The sequence below is a fragment of the Lolium rigidum genome, chromosome 5 (assembly GCF_022539505.1).
Source record: "Lolium rigidum isolate FL_2022 chromosome 5, APGP_CSIRO_Lrig_0.1, whole genome shotgun sequence".
Lineage (NCBI taxonomy): Eukaryota > Viridiplantae > Streptophyta > Magnoliopsida > Poales > Poaceae > Lolium > Lolium rigidum.
Window position 1 is genome coordinate 207,263,161 of NC_061512.1, and position 16,946 is coordinate 207,280,106.

Below are 16,946 nucleotides of genomic sequence, written 5' to 3' on the forward strand. Positions count from 1 at the left end.
CATGAGGTCCCCGCATATCGGATCAGTATGTAGGAAATAAATTTCCGACTTTTAACATAAACATGTTATATTTTCCTCTTTCTACTATTAGCTTCTGTGGGAATAACTTGTGTTTTGATCCCCTTCAAACAACCGCTTTTCAATAAGGTCTTGCGGGAGTGGTGTTTTGGTACACAAGAGCATATGATCTCTCTATTTTGAAATGCATGTTACACCTATTTTGAAATTTTTAAAAAATTAAAATGAAAAATTCGCATGTACAACTTCACATGCTACACGCTCATAAAGTCCTTTCATGAAAAATCGACTTGGCATGTGGTGTGTGTAATAAAGAAAAAATTCAATGCTAAAAATAAGGCTTTTTAAAAGATATTTTTTCTCTTTTTTACATAGACCACTCAAAATATTGGTTCCTCGCGAAACTTGACGAACACACATATATTGTGGAGATGTACATGTAGAATTTTTTATCAAAAAATTTCGACTTTTCAAAATATCATTTTTTGGTAGAGGGAGCATATGCACTCGGGAGGTGAATTGAATTTTCGAAGGTCTTGCTTCATGAATTTCTTGTAGGAATGGTCATAGTTGTGATCCAAATTCAATAAAAATGCTAACAATGCAACGAACAGAGGATCGTCGCTAGGAGCCCCCCTCCCCTCCCCCAGCGGTACGGATCATCATCACCGCCTACATATATATACTTCTTGTAAGCCGCCGGCTAGGGTTGATTACTTCATTATTAACCCACGATGTCTATAAACACTTTCTATATTGTGAAGTTTTGATGACTTGCGTATGTGGTTTTTCCTCTCTTTGTGAAGAGATTTTTCAATGTTAAAATCTTATGATCCTTTGCATATTTTCTTGTTCGTTCTTCGTTATTTACTTGTCATCTTTATAATAGGAACCGAGAAACTTTCCTCATCGCTTTTCTATCAAAATCAAATAGTCATCAGGCGCTACTGGATCTTTTTTTTTTGCGAAACACAGTACAATCAAAGACGCTCATACATACGCGCACACACTCACCCCTATGAACGCACACACGCACACCCTACCCCTATGAGCCCCTCCAAGAGACTGCGTTGAAGAACTGATCCGGCGGGTCTTGAGATTGACGAAGTCACCACGAGGCGCCTCGTTGTCGACGGGAACGTCGCCTCCCACTGAAGAATATTCCGCCTTTATGAGACACCAAAGTGTCAAATCAGGATTTGAACTCCGGTGGTGCAGGAGTCTTGCTGCCTCCTAACCATCCAACCACAGGTTGGTTCTCACTTCTCAGGCGCTACTGGATCTTAGCTGGACACCATGAGGTTAACAAGAATGCGTTGCATCCAAGTGCAGTCACCCTTACGCACACTGGCTCTCCTGCCAAGCGTCAATTGCATCACCCGTTCCGCGTGTCCTGAGAAACAGTCTAGGTGCATTTCCGCGTATGGTGTAAAAGGCGTTCTTGAGCTTTCACTGAAAAAGGCTTATATTTTTTTCTGAACAGGAGCATGCATGTAACCTTTCATTTTCATTTCCTTCTTGGCATTGTCGACCTTCGTTTTCTTCTTTTGCTGTGGGTCGCCTATCACGCCCAGGTTTTCTTTTCTGCTGAGACGATCGATCAAATCCAACGTTTCTTCTCCTTATAATTAGCACGAGTCGATGAAATCAGAGCTACTAGTACATTCCAAGCGTAACCCGCATAGGAATCTGGTCCATCCTAAAAACAGTTGAGAAGCATTCGGCCCGCAATAGATCGACAAAATAGTGTAGCCCATAATAAATCATGAAAAACTTATAGGCCCAGAATGCAATGCCCAGTAACTAGGCCGCACCTGCATGTTTCTTTCTGGGCCGGGAAAACCCATCATCAGCCCGTCCGCTTTACAGAGAACATGTCCGAGCTGGCCCGTTGTATTGTTCAGTGCTTGACCGTTAACTGAACGTCGGAACTCGGAAGTTCAGAACAAGACATGACAGCACCTAGAGACGATGAATTCCAGCATCTAGAGAACATTGGAGTAGTAGCTTTTCTGCAACCATATTATTTTTTGCTCATTATCCTGGAAGTGTTAAGACAAGCATACTGGCAGTATTACTCCGGCGATCATGACCACTGGAGCTGTGTGGACGGCGGAGTAATACTGCTAGCACTGATTTTTTCGATAAAGAGAATATATTAATATCAAGAAGATACCAATTACATCCAGCCTCTGCAACAACGCACCACCCTAATGGCACTACGGATGCACACAGCCAAAAACAAGAAAAGAAAACTAAGAAAAAAAGTCCCGCTACAGTATCTCGGGCCTAACAACAGCAATACATCCACCGCCAAGACAACACCTGAATTACAGACTAGTCCCCGCTCTCAAAACAAATACCTCCACCAAGGACATTGCCAGGCACAACCAATTAAGGCCGGACCTTGGGTTTTCACCCCGAAAGGTAGGACTCCGCACTTCACTCGTGTTGTCGCCCCCACTTTCATACCGCTGCTGTGAAGCCCGAAACACCAAGCAAGTCCCTCAACATCGCAAAGACTTGAACCTCCCTTAGCTAGTCCTCCCCTCCGGCCTTCATGAAATTCTCTTCTTCCGACTTTCATCATGGATCCATAGTCACTTGATGTCAATCAAAGAAAAAGAGCTTCGCGCCGCTCCCTCCAGAACCAATCGGTCGGAATAAAAACATGGGTGCGCACGACCGAATACCTCCGATCCAACAAACTCCAGGAAAAAGCACTGTTACATTCATCGGCGGAGCCTTCCGGAACTCAACAATCCGGCCAGATCACGAGTCCAGGCCTCCGGTAGGTTCTCCTCTTCACTCAAGAGAGGCCCTAGGACCGCCGCCTTTATTCAGGTCGGACCCCCACGTCGGCGACCATCCCGGGCTGGCCACTCCAACCCACCACCGACGACACCGATGCCGGCTTCCAAGCTCCTCCATCATGCCGCCGGAAAGCGGTGATAGATCGATGGATCCACCACCACCAACCGCAGGCCGACCCTCTCCGACGAAGAAGATGGCCACCTCCACCGTCGTACCCAAGGCTGCTGCCCCGGGTGACCTCGTGGCGCGAGAGAAACCCGAGATCGCCTCCACACACGGCCGAGAGGCGGGGGAAAGTGGCGCGGATCATGGCTCGGCCGCTGCCCGCCACCAGCCCCTCCGGCGTGCTGCGGTGAAGACCGGCGGAAGGCAAGGGGCTGCCGCTTCTGGCCGTCGCGCAGAGGTCTCGCCGCCGCCCATCACCAAATCCGACCGACCGCAGCGAGTGTCGAGGGATCCCGGTCGCCGTCCCAGCGCGGCAACAAGGAGAGGCCGCCGCCGCCGCCACGCCCCGCGGCCTTTGCCCGGAGGCGCTACCGGCGGCGGCGGCAACGGCGGGGTGTGTTTAGGGTTTGGGAGGGTGCGGGAGGAGGGGGTGCGGGAGGAGGGGGTGTTTAGACAGGAAACTTGCAGGCTATACGAGAAAAAAACAAAGATCTTGGATCGATTGTCAGCCACAGTTCTAAGTTTCCCGTCCCGTTCCAAGCAGTCTCGCGTGCAGCAGCAGCACGTACGGGCGCTCACGTGTAAGCAGCACAGGACCATCATGGCAGGGGAGATCGCGTTGCTTTGCCCCGGCGTTGTTTGGAATCCGCCCTGCTCGGCCGCAGGCTTTTGGTGGTAACAGAGGGCTTGTTTTCATGGAGCAGAATAAAAAGAAGAGAAGAGAACAAAAGGAGGACAAAGGAAACAAAAGCGCATCGCCGCAGTACAAGCATGCATGGATGGATGTGGATCGGGGTCAGGGGGAGGTGGTGAGCGGCATGTGATGGGTTGCAGCTTTTACCGGGTTGAAGATGATGTCTCAGCCGAAGAAAGACGATCAATGGGTTCAAAGCTCTTCCTTTCTCGCTGACCCTAATTATGCACCCCCACCAGCCACCAATGGAAGATTGGCAGAGGAGAATGAATCGACCATGATCTATCTGCAGACGGATTGGAGGAGGAGGTACATGCATCAAGTGCTACTCATTTGCGCTCATCGGTTGCCACTCATTTGCACAATGAGCTTCATCGTTTGCCACTCGAGTTGCTACGACTTGGAAGTGTTAACGGTACTGACAAGAACACTATACATCCATATTGTGAGTTGTGAGCTCAAAAACTCATGTACAGGGAGACAGCCAACACGGCTCTGTATCCGCTTTCGCCTTCCTTTCGGAGCAGAACAAGTTGCGCTTGCTTTCTACCGAAAACATCCAAGGAGGAGCTCGAGGTCTTGTTCTCGGCTACCGCTTCTACTAGCTAGGTAGGATCCCTGATCTGGTGCTCTTCCGCGACAAAGAATCTTTGGGCTACTGCCAGGACAATTTTATTCTGAGGAATAGGGTATTCTTGTCTATCTTCTTCCCTGTTGGTTGTGCATGCAGTAAAATAGCAACTTGCTAGATCTGAGTGGTCATAGTTGTGAAACTAGAACCAATAATCTGGGGGATACCATTTAGAGACAAGGAATGCATATTGTTACCATCATAGACGTAGTCGATCTACCGAGGAACGAATCAATCACAACTAGATTATAATATTGAGATTTCTTAACGCAGTTCGGCGAGATTCCTTATTATGCGGGCTAGTCATGACTGCGGCGCTCCTCCTGGTTGATGCAACACATGGCCATCCTTGGTGCCGATCCAAACCTAACCACCTACTCACCCTATGTGTATGTTGGTATTACTAGTAGATAAAGCATTGCACTGACGTGGCAAAACCACTCTTAATAACGTCGATTTGGCACGCCACTGACGTCATGTAGGTATTTGTCATACTTGTGGACTGTCGAGTCCCACACCACATGTATCACATTGCCTAGTGGTGTGTGAGTTAGTAAGCCACGCCACTACTATATTTTTTCCGAAATAAAACAAAATTATGGATTTTATTATAGTTGACAACAAAGAGAAATACAAGAAGGACTATCGAAATACATTATTAACACAATCAACAAGCTTTTGTACCAGTTAACCAAATCCATTACTAAAGTACATACAAATTTAGTTCGAACAACAACGATAAGCAACTATAGTCTTGGTTCATAAACAACAAGTAACTACACTAGATGATGCCAATGACAAAGCGACTGCTGAAGATCGGGCATGTGATGGTCCTAGCAGTGATGAGCACGGCTTGTCCAACTTGTATATCATTTTCTTCTATGTGGAAGGCCATTCACATCACTTTGCTAATGATTAGACTGCCATGCTTATCATTGGTGTACGGAATGCTGCTCATCAAACCCGTCGAAGAAGAGTGTTCTCCAACATACAGTCCAGCCAAGCCATCATAAGGAATGGGATTCTTCTACACCACCTTCTTAGGTAATTTCTAGAATGCCAAAAGAGTAATAATGAGGTCAGAAGAGACCAATACAATTGCAATGCATGAAGAAAAGAAACTGGGATAGGATAGAAGAAGTACCTTGAAAGAACATATCATATTGTGTTTGACAAGATTTTCTTTTGTCAAATGGGTCACAAATGGTACCCGAGAAAGAAATTGGGGGTCGATAAGATCTCTAAGAGCCGCAACGTGCTCATAGTCGCTCAGGTCTTATGGCAGCATCATACGGGTCTTCATCTCCACCACTGAGATAGACAATAATAATTTTCGTGACTTGCCCTATCAAAAGGAAAACACATACCATATGTCCTTCGACTAGACAGTTACACGTGATGAATTGCTTCCAACATTCGCCTCCCATGCGTGTCAATGTCTCATCTTTCTCCACGGCAATGTCATATACGTACCTCCATGTGCCTGAAAACGCACACTCTCTCCGGTTACTTCATCAAACAATAACTTAACATTGCATGGAATAATCTATGCGTTATAAACAAAAGAATAGTAAGCATTAGGGAATACACTTGTAATAATGGATACAAAGTAGTATGAAAAATTGCACCACATAATCTTTGACCTCGTCACACATGTAGGCACTAAATAATGAGCTCGATGGCAATCGAGAGGCACACATGGCTTTGCATGTTCAGCACATCACCATATCTCTTAAAAACATCAATAATCATCGAAATCAACTAACAACAATACACATGCATGTGACAAAGAATCATAGTAAGCTTAAACTCACATGTTAATTAAACATAGAACATAGATAAACTACATAACAAAAAGTTGTATATTGAAGATAGAACATTCAAAAAAACACATCCAAATATAAGAAAGTCCTAGTCAATCTGAGTCCTCTGCCTTGAGCGCCTTCCATTGAACACCTCTATAGAAGCCGTTGTCCCTAGAGTCGAAGACGCTCTCCTCCTCTTGGCCCACGCGCAGAGATACCTGCCTCCTGGTCGTGTTAGCATGCCCCTCCTCCCTCGAAGAACTAGTACTTGTACGCCTCGCTGTAATGTTGCGCAAATGGGTCCACGCGGCTCGCCAACGCCAACTGCCTCTCGGTTCATACGGTGCTGCTTCTTCTCCTCCTTGTGGCGAATCTAATATCTGCAGGTGCAAGGAGATGTGCGATCTCTCGGTCACCGGGACAGTTGAGTTGTGCCTTTTGCCCTAAGTGTTGAATCGCCACCCAGACGTAGGCATGTGCCGCTTACTCCGGGTCCCTCCACGTGCCAAGATACCGATTCTTCTCGCCATGAAATGTGATTGTTGCTCCTTATGTGTGTACCTTGGTATTCTTCTTGTGAATACCGCGAAAACTGAATCTCCCATATGTTATGATCGAGAGTTACCCAATAACAAATATAAACTAATTACTGTCGTGGTTTTACTTTAAATTTGAACTAACAATTTCTAAAACTACAAACTATTCTACACTAACAAATTTCTAAAACTGCAAACTATTCTATCAATTTTACTATCAAATTCATACTACATTCTATACTACACAAATATGTACGTAATACAAATTTTACACTAAGTTACTATAATTTCTACTACAAATTCTATACAAATATCTACTACTAATTCTACACTAAATTACTATAATTTCTACTACAAAAAATTAAAAAATGTACATAAATTGTAGGGCGCGACTCACCGACACGGCACGGGTGTGGAGTGGCTGCAACATTGGACCGGAGGAGGCGGCACAAACGCAGGGTGGCGGTGACACAAACACCGTGTGGAGGTGGTGGGGACGACATTGACTGGTGGCGCCACTGCACGGACGCGGGAAGGAGGAGGCGGCGATGGCATGGACCGGTGGCAGTGCATGGCGACTGGGGTGCGGCGAGAGAGGGGTGGCGCCGTGTATGGACCTGAGGGAGGCGACGCCGTGTCGGTGTGTGGCGAGGAATATATATAGATTGAGCGGCTATGCGCGTGGAGGCAGTGGTTTTTGTGTGCCCACGCCTTTGTGGGCTAGCCGCGGGCCCCATGTTTGTTAGTGGGCCGCTAGTGGTGTGGCCCAATTCACCACCCCACTATGAGCCTGGCCGGCTCCTCAAAACCATTCTTTTTATTCTTTTTTTTAACAAATAAAATATTTTTTACAATTTTTAAAGAACAGGTAGTGAAGTTGCATAAATATATACACCAAGGATAGAAAATACTTTGTGGAGTGTTGACAAAATGCCACGCCACTGAGATTGGGCCACCGAAGTTGGCTTGTGGGCCCACTATGCTACCGTGTGGCACTAGTGTTGGCACGCCAGTGGTAGGCCCATACATTTGGCGCACCAAAATGCATCACACCACAAATACTACGTGTGACGTGTTTTTAGTTTGCCACGTCACGGATAAGATGACCTCCATAAGCTAATCTCTACTAGTGTATCAAGTTGTGAGAAGTTATATTGTGTGACACCCCCAGTTTTATATAGGGGTTCTACGTTTTAAGAGTCCGACTCCCATACTATTTGTACATGTCCACACTTATTACAACTCAGAGTTTTGATATGATTTAACTCGTGCATAATATTAGATGCAAACATAACACTAATGTTCTGCTAAATTTACAGTGAACAATCTTATTCACAAACTGCAATGTGTTTGTGGTGCAGGATAAACCTTACTTACAAAATGTGCTCCTCCAAAGTAAAAGGTTAATAGTAATGGTAAAACAAAGTGAGGAAGTTTCTGTCTACGTGGGATCCTAGACTTGTAGCGCAAGATCTAAAACATCTTTACAATACGTTTATCTCTCCACTTTTGTGGAGACCAAAGCAAGGAGAAGCCACATGGTGAAAAGGCATTCCTTTTTCCGAAACACACTAGCAAGTCAATACCCCTATCATTTTCCCCATTTGTTTCGCAGGCAGAAAGCGCCCAGGAGCTGCGGCGAGGGACAGATTAGAAGAAAGACTACCTTTTTTATGTGTGCGTAGGGCAACACTTTCTAGCATAGCATGCTGACTTCTACTAATTGAGAGCAAGAAAAAGCAAAGCCCTTATCCATGGCCCTTTCCTGCTTGTGCATTCCAGGCCATAAAACATATCCTCGAGATCTGTGCTAAGCTAGCTTTCCTTCCGGCAATGTTAATTGGAAATACTAGCAGTTTTGGCCGGGAGTAGTAATTACATTCAGTAATTGGCCAGTGACCACTTGCATTTGCGATGCCACAGGGAATCTTGTGTCAGCTGCCGTCTGTTCGAGCGTGAGCCTGGAGGCTGCTTGTGGTAGGCTAGGACTGTTCTCCCAGTGATTGGTCCCTGCCAAACGCTTGATGACTCTGAGATGAGTGTGATTCAGAGCCTGTTGCTTAGGGTAGATTTGTTACCCTGTAGAGCAGTTGGGTCTCATTACTTCCATTCATTCGTGGTGAACGTATGTGCTCTGAATCTCTGATGGTCTAAGCCCAGCGAGCACAGATAACTCGGTAAAAATGGGGCCTCTGCGTGCATCAGCGTTTCTGAGCTGTGGCTAGTACGGTGGTACTTCTGCTGAACCCAGAGGAAACTTTTAAAATTGTGTCCAATCATTTGAATTGGGTCGTATGTTCGAATGCTTGGAGAGAGACCAAATCTGAAGAACATGGCTTGTACCATACATGATTTACTTAGATGCAGGAGGTATGGGCTCCATTCATGTACCGTTCCGTTTGCAGCAGATATCACTTGTTTGAACCAAAAACATTAAGTGTTGCAAAAATTAAAGACGTGTCTATCGACTACTATGCTGCTCTTGTAGCTAGTAGTACAATACCATGTATGTAATCCCCGGCCTCTGCTTCCTTTGATGCATATAGCCACTTCATTGGAAGCAGATTTGGTGCACGTGATCACCAGTGCTGCTGGTTTTTAAAATATTTAAAAATTGTTTGTCTGCGTTTTCAAAATCACATTTATTCCGTAAACACATACATATGTCATGAATACTCGTGCAAAATTTTGGTAGAAATTGCATTATATTTTGAGCTGCAGGAAAAAAAATTTGTGGCTACTTATAGGAGCATATATTTGTCAGATTTGTCTTTTTGTACAGCTCAAAATACAACATATTTTTCTCCCAACTTCATGCCGTGTCATCGTAATGTTTATATGTATGTGGATATTTAATTTCAAATTTTTAGAATTCAAAAAGTATAATTTTTGAAAAGCAGGTGCACTAGTACTCATGTGTCAAAAACACTTTTCGCATTTCATTTCATTATTTAAGATTGTTGGTTCACAGCGAATACATATCGATTGGGTAGGGTAATGGTATGATCATGGATGAGAGGATAACCATCCTCGACAAGGAGGCAGGACGGCCTCCAACATTTCGAACCCTAAAAATGACCGCACGCGTCCGTTTGTGTCAGGTCGCGGACGCGGAAATGGTCGTCGGGACACCATTGTCTGTTTGCGTCTGGGAGTGCCTTCAGCGGCTCAACGCATTCTATTCAGCGAAGCCGGTTCAGTGTTATTTGCACCGAAAATGTATAATATATGAAACAAATTAGCCATAAAAAATAGCAAAAATAGAGGTTCTAATTTTTTTATTACAACCAAATAAAGGCGAAAGTCTAGATGCATCAAGAATTTAAAATACATAGAGCATACTCCACAATTAACAAATAAAAGTTTCCTTGGAAGCCCTTCGTCGACATGGTTCTCGTGGAAGATGGATGTCGCAGCAACCATGAGCTGCGATGTTTGCTCAGACTCTTCATCGGAAGAGTTGTCAATGCATTCGTTGTGCAGCCTATCCAGGGACTATCTGATGTCCATCTATGAGGCATCAATAGCAAGTCATACTGGCACATAATGGCCGGAAATGGCGTCTGAAAAGTGCATCGTGATAACCCCGGCAATTTATAGAACATGTACTGGGCGTTGAGGCCGGTAGGCACTCCCTGCAGATGTGCATCCCATAAGGAAGTGAGCGACGCGGGCATGACCTCTCCACTACACTAGCTCCGAGCCTGGACCGAGCAGGAGGCGTGACACGAAGAGACCTGGTCGACAACGACGGTGTGGCGCGGTGGTGGTGGGGTGGCACCGACACCCTAGGTATGCAAAGAAGGTTGCACCCTTGTCATGGGCCGTGTCGAAACACGGATCATGTCTTGACTTGGGAGGTTGGATGAGCTCACTTCTAAAGCTTGTGCTAGATGTTCTAAGCTCCGTCGTTATTGCACTTAGGCGACCGATTGTCACAAAGGGAAACAAAGCCGTTGTGAGGCAACCACCGGAGGATCCTATCGGAGCCGAGGTGCCTTCGATAAAACTCTATTGAGCTCGGCAATTCCCGTAGTGGCCTTACCTACAAAGACCCTAGATCGTCTTCATGGCTCTCAATCGTGTCGTCGTTGTGGTCGTCCCCAAGTGTAGCTGGTCATCGAATCATCCTGAACTCCTCCCACTGATTCTCGCCGCAGAAGTCACTGCGTCAGGTCCTCAAACTGCCGGCACTTAAAAGTGCCGCAAATGCTACCAAAAGTGCCGCTAAAAACATTTGAAGGCAGAAAAAAAAGTGCTGCTTTTAGTTGTGACGAGGTAGAGCATTGCTGGCACTTTGCGAAAGATGCCATCAGTTTTTTTTTCCAGGCATATCAAGAAGTGCCTTCAATTAGTATTAGTGGCACTTTTAAATGTGCCATCGAATCTTTTTACCGGCACTTTTTAAGATGCTGTGGAAACTTTTTGCTGGCACTTTTAAAAATGCCATTGAATCTTTTTGCTGGCACTTTTGAAGATGCCATAAAAAAAATTGACTACACTTTTCAATGATGCCTTGTATTACATTTGAAGGCTGTTTTCAACAATGCCTTTGATTATGTTTGCAGGCACTATTCAAAACAAAGCAATAATCATAGTACTTGCACAAATATATGCAGTTATCATATTGCCTGGTATTTTAATCAAACACAGTAACATGATCATGCATTAAAATTGTAGCCAGGCATCTAAATTGTAGGATATGGAACCAACATTTGCAAGTAGCATCTACATTACAAAATCATTACATGATCTTTAACCAGCAGCTCGTCCCCAACCTCGCTGGCGACGTCTCGTCTCCCAGCAGCGCATCTCGCCGTGATCTCCGGCAAGCACCACCACGGCAACCTCTGGTCTCTCCAACGGCATTCTTCGACCTCAACTGCATTCCACCTGAAGAAGAGAAGGATCAGAATGATCAAGCATGCACATATCCTACTCTACTGCAAATATTCAAAGCAGTGCCCATATCTCATCACTAAATGCGCCGGGGGCAACTCAGTGTGTGCTGTGAGTATGGCTGAGTAGTACTCCTATATGGCATGCCTAACTGGTCAAACTGAAGTATCAAGTCAGTTATTCAGTAAACCCCTTATGACACTTGAGCTTTCAGACTCATACAGAGAGTCACAGTTGAATGATCAAGTCATAGTTAGTCAGTAAACCCCTTAGGCCTTGTTCGGCAGGGGTGTATTTTTGGGTTTTGGCGTGTCTTACCCAGCCCATTTTCAATCCACTGGAAAACACCTCTCGAGCGTTCGGTAGGCCGGGTTTGACGTGTCTCGGCCCGATCGACCCTCCCGATACACGGCGATACACGTCGGGTTAGAGGGGATCAGAAACGCTCGCCCCCACTCGCGTTTCTCCCTCTTGGCGACGCGAGCGAGCAGCGGCCGCCCGGACTTCCCACGCGGCGGCGGCGCGGACCGGCGCTGCCGACGTCGCCGGCCGCTCCACCATCTCGCAGCCAGGAAGTACGGAGCTCCTCCACCTACTTCGCCCATCCCGCAAACGGCCGCACCTCCCTTTCCGGCATCGCCGCCGCCGACGCCGCCGAGATCCCTCCGACAACGACGGCCGCAGAGCTGGATTTCTCACCTATAAGTGCTACCAACTTCTTCCCCTCCTTTCCCCATCCACTCGCTAGATGCGGATATCGGTTGATATGTATGTGAGATCTGGTTCATGATCTAGGTTTTTTGATCCAATTCTTGATATGCATGTAGTAGGTGTTCAATTTCGATGTTGATCCAGTTCTTGATATACATGCAGTAGTTGTTCTTGAGTTCACAGTGGAGGAGTGGGGGTGAATTGTTGTATGGTCAAAGTCAAGGATTTGGAATTAGAGGAAGATGTTCGTTTAACATTAATTCGTTCGATTTTGGTTCATGATTTTGCATGAAAGAGAATGTGTACACCCCGGAAAATAAGTACTTCTCGTCGATTGGGAGTGCATAAAAAATGTGTGCTGAGTGCTCATGAAAATGTGGTGTAAAAAAGCATTGACTCTGCTCACTAGGTTGATGTGAAACCTGGTGGCTATCCCCGTGTGCCGAACAGCTCGAGTTGTGAAGGGTATTGACGAGGAAGTGGTTTGGGGCTGAAGCAAGTGTTTTTGGTGGACTGGGTGTTTCCACCCAAAACATGTGGGTTAAGACACCCCAAAACCAAAAAAAACACCCCTGCCGAACAAGGCCTTATGAAACGTGTCTGTTGTCAGGATAGATTGTTCAGTGATCATACAGAGAGAGGTCTAAAGAGCTTTCAGACTCATGCGGTCAACAGATAAATGATCCAAGATGCATTGGTAAAACAAATGCCACACAAACGGCACGTCAGATAACCGCTCATAGTTGGTAGGTTCGTATAATTTCAGACCTTTAGATATTCTAGGCACAAACAATTGACCTGTCAACAAGCGAGGAAAAGAGCATTGCATGATTCTTGCACTACTCATTAAAACCATAACCTGATTGCATATACAATAAATAGCAAATATTAAACAAACCAAAAACTAAAAGGGCATCAGAGGACATCACATACTTGGTTCAGAACGTTAAAGTCTGAGGCAGAGGAAACAAAGGTTATGGCAAGCCCCTTGGTGCCATCACATAATTGTATTTCTCAGTAAGGGACGATGATGGATTCGATGAGCTCCTGGACTCGAGCCAGCTCTTTCTTGTCAATCAGCACAAGTACCTGCATTACAAGACAATACATGTAAATTTTACCTCATGCTGAACAGCGGCATGATCACTGTGAAAGGAAAGCTTGCATTGACTATCTTCTCAAAATGTGAATGATATATGTGGGCTAACAGCTACACGCAAAAATGACTGGCATATTTTTCAATGGTGTATATGGCAAGAACGGCATGTGCATGTTTGAGAAGTAGTAACGAGGCTAGTCTGTACCTCGTACCTCCAGTGTAAAAGCTCGTGTAGGGTATGGCTTTCACGAAGAATCTCTGTCTTACATTCTTGCTTCAGCCTCAACTGAGCTCAACTGTGTGCAACAACCCGTACAACCCAGCCTCTGTACCCAGGAAGATGAAAGCAACACCTTCTGTGAAGCCAACCACCAAAATGCGCAAAATGGCACGCATAGATTTATTGTGGTTTTTTGAAATTGTACTTATGTAGCGAAGAAGAAGTACATTTCTTCGGGATGTTAGAATGCCACAAAACATATAGGGTTGCATAAACGAAGAAACCAAAAATGTAAGAGCGGAAAATAAGTAATGGGAGATTGCCATAATACTAAATTTGCAAAGAATTTAGCTGGCACAACAGGTATGGCCATCCTTTTTTGCAAGGAGTTCAATTGGCTATTTTCCAAATAAGATATCTTCATTTTCCAAGTATCATATTACAAATGCGAACAGGTAAATAGAAGAAAGCATAAAACATGGCATACATTGCAAAAGCTGCTAAATTAAACCTTTAAAAGTAACTTTTCTATTGGGCTTACAACTTTAATATTCTTCTTAATTATTATGAATAGCCTTCACAAAATAAGGTCTACCTCCACTTGTCATTATATTGCAAAAATGACCATGAGGGAAATATGGGTACTCTTACATATGTGCAGATGACAAAAGAGATTAGTCATAAGTTATTATTAATAGTAGCTAAATGGAATTTTATCAAAGGTTGCATGTGCTTTCTGTCAGATTTTGATGCCTTGCTTTACTTCCTACGGAAAATAGAAGGTTATCCCAGATATAAATAATATGATGCAGCCATATACCAATTGGCAGCTTGGAAAAATAACTTGGGTGATGTGGAATTGTTATCATCAGCCCGGTATGACTTGGCAGCATGTTCAATAACCTCGACGAAGTGCACTTCACAAACTGGAGTATAGCAAGCACATAAATAGTGTATAAACATAGTGCAGCAACTACTGCGTGTGATTTCACACAAAATTCACCTAGCAATGTAATCATTGGCACACCTCACCAATTGGAAGACAGAGGTACTGAAACATAATTGTCTGAGATAGATCTTTAAAGATAAAAGCATTGCCTAACCATACTGAATTAGACTATTTCTAGATAACCAAGAAAACATGAAACGAATACATATGGTAGAGCATAGATGGAAGATTGTTACACGTGGGCACAATAACAATTCTATTATAGATCCACTTACCACTATATTCAGAGTAAGAAAAGGGAAACACAAATTATCTTTAGAATATGAGAGGCATACAAAATATAGAAGTGCAGTGAAAGAAGGCAAGGGAAGCTAAAGGATCATCCGTGCTTACCACTCGCACTGCATCTACAACAGAAAATGTAACACTCAATCTGCTGAGCCTCTTGGTGCACAGACAACTTCGCTTTCTCCATTAACTGTAGTAAAGAAAGCATAGGCTAAAAATTACATTGAGAAAATAAATGTAAGGGGTGATGAATTTCTATTAAATTTAAAATCCAGTGCATGCCTTCAGAGCTAAAACACACAAGCACAATCTTGCGCATAAATATTCACTTGACCCAGCAAGAGGAATCAATTATATACTCCAGCCTAGTACAATCATTTTGTGGTATCTGTAAGAGATGCCTTACTGCAAAATAAATATATCTTGCTGGGTATAGCTATCTAGGTAAAGAAAGATGAAACCTCGATCGTGTATAGGCATCGTCGAGATGTGAGATGGTACTTTCTGAAGCATTCAGTTGTCCCAACCAAAAAAAAATGATATGGTGTATGCGTGTAGAAAAAGGAGCTGAACACGCCAAACCAAATTGTTCTAAATTATAAACAAACTGACAAGCTTAGAACAGGAAGTCGTGAAGTTCTAAACGCTTAGCCCCCAGCAACCTAAAATGCAATGGAAGCACGAAATGCAATGGCTAGATAACATTTTACATCACTAAGTAAGGCTTAGTTCAATGTGTAGGATAACGTTGCATAGAAAACAAAAATTTTCCTACCGCGAACACGCAATCCAAGCCAAGATGCAATCTAGAAGACGGTAGCAACGAGGGGGTATCGAGTCTCACCCTTGAAGAGATTCCAAAGCCTACAAGATGAGGCTCTTGTTGCTGCGGTAGACGTTCACTTGCCGCTTGCAAAAGCGCGTAGAAGATCTTGATCACGATCGGTTCCGGCGCCACGAACGGGCAGCACCTCCGTACTCGGTCACACGTTCGGTTGTTGATGAAGACGACGTCCACCTCCCCGTTCCAGCGGGCAGCGGAAGTAGTAGCTCCTCTTGAATCCGACAGCACGACGGCGTGGTGTCGGTGGCGGTGAAGAAGTCCGGCGGAGCTTCGCTAAGCTATGCGGGCAATATGGAGGAGAGGAGCTTGGCTAGGGTTTGGGAGGGGTGGCCGGCCACTCTAGGGGGCGGCCAGCTTGTGGTCTTGGGGTGGCCGGCCCCCTCCCTTGGCCCCTCATTATATAGGTGGATCCCCAAGAGTTGGTCTCCAAGTCTTCGAATAAGACCCGAACCAAAAACCTTCCATATGGTGGTGAAACCTAGCCCAACTAGGACTCCCACCCAAAGGTGGGATTTCCACCTCCCATAGGGGGTGGCCGCCCCCTATGGTGGAGTCCACTTGGGACTCCACCCCATCTAGGGCTGGCCGGCCATGGAGGTGGAGTCCCTTGTGGACTCCACCTTCCTTGGTGGTTTCTTCCGGACTTTTCTAGAACCTTCTAGAACCTTCCATATAACCTTCCGCGACATTTTATTCACATAAAATGACATCCTATATATGAATCTTATTCTCCGGACCATTCCGGAACTCCTCGTGATGTCCGGGATCACATCCGGGACTCCAAACAAATATTCCAACTTCATTCCATATTCAAGAACTACCATTTCAACATCCAACTTTAAGTGTGTCACCCTACGGTTCGAGAACTATGCGGACATGGTTGAGTACTCACTCCGACCAATAACCAATAGCGGGATCCGGAGATCCATAATGGCTCCCACATATTCAACGATGACTTTAGTGATCGAATGAACCATTCACATACATTACCAATTCCCTTTGTCTCGCGATATTTTACTTGTCCGAGGTTTGATCTTCGGTATCACTCTATACCTTGTTCAACCTCGTCTCCGACAAGTACTCTTTACTCGTACCGTGGTATGTGGTCTCTTATGAACTCATTCATATGCTTGCAAGACATTAGACGACATTCCACCGAGAGGGCCCGGAGTATATCTATCCGTCATCGGGATGGACAAATCCCACCGTTGATCCATATGCCTCAACTCATACTTTCCGGATACTTAATCCCACCTTTATAGCCACCCATTTA

The 16,946-nt window shown here is 44.9% G+C and overlaps 1 long non-coding RNA gene across 1 annotated transcript; it reads right to left on the minus strand.

Moving 5' to 3' along the window:
* Nucleotides 1-11,184: 11,184 nt before the first annotated feature.
* On the minus strand, nucleotides 11,185-13,757 carry LOC124655409. The gene is made up of 3 exons (XR_006988669.1): nucleotides 13,578-13,757; nucleotides 13,207-13,362; nucleotides 11,185-11,556 (listed from the first exon to the last, which is right to left on the minus strand). It is a non-coding gene; the product is annotated as an uncharacterized LOC124655409 (long non-coding RNA).
* Nucleotides 13,758-16,946: the final 3,189 nt, after the last annotated feature.